We start from the raw sequence: 883 nt of genomic DNA on the forward strand, positions 1-883 counted from the left end.
CCCGTCGCCCGGCCCGGCCTCGCCTCGCACAGGGCCCGGCTCGCGCCCCCGCCCGCCTCGGTCGCCCCCCTCCCGCGCCCTCACGGCAGTCCCGGCTCTCCCGGCGCGGCCACGCAGCCAGGCGAGCGGAACGTGCCCGCGCGCATGCGCCACGCCGCTGACAGGCGGCCTCGGGGGCGGCTGGCGCTGCCTGCCACAACTCCAGGTGGCTCCCAGGCAGCAACGGCTGAGCTCCGAGACCGCGATCGCGGCCGCTGCGCTCCCAGCCGGTGCCGGCAGGAGGCGGCGGGGGTGTCCGTGAGCGCCGTGCCCGAGGCGGGGAGGGGAGGAGGGGAGCTGAGGGAGCTGCGGGGTCGCAGCCGCAGATTAGTGTTTCCCGTGTCTGTTGCTGAAAAGGAGCGGAAGGTTTAAACGTGACAGCGGTGTTCTTGTCCCAGCAGCCTGTTCCAATGTTTCACTACCCTTTCAGTAAAGAAATGTTTCCAATATCCAAACTAAACCTTCCCTGACTCAATTTAAGTCTGTTTCCTATTGTCCTGTCACTTGATGCTTGAGAGAAGAGGCTAATTCCAACTCATTACAACCGCATTTGAAGTAGTTGAAGAGAACCGTAAGGTCTTCTCTGAGCCTCTTTTTCTCCAGGCTAAATGTAGAATCATAGAACCGTTTAGGTTGGAAAGGGTGATCATTCCCCTAAGATGATCGTTCCCGTACTCCTTTGGGAGGGGGGAGAGAAAAAGGAATTCTTTCTTTACTGCTGTACTCACGAACACTATCAGGAGAGGCTAGTTTTGCAGTTACACTTTTGTGTAACTGTTCAGGCTCTGCAAAGAGGCTAAGATGCAAACTTAAAAGTGTTACATAAAAATGACTGTACCTGGAC

Source organism: Lagopus leucura, unplaced genomic scaffold (assembly GCF_019238085.1).
Source record: "Lagopus leucura isolate 7727_CA_CO unplaced genomic scaffold, USGS_WTPT01 Super-Scaffold_73, whole genome shotgun sequence".
In the NCBI taxonomy this organism is placed as follows: Eukaryota; Metazoa; Chordata; class Aves; order Galliformes; family Phasianidae; genus Lagopus; species Lagopus leucura.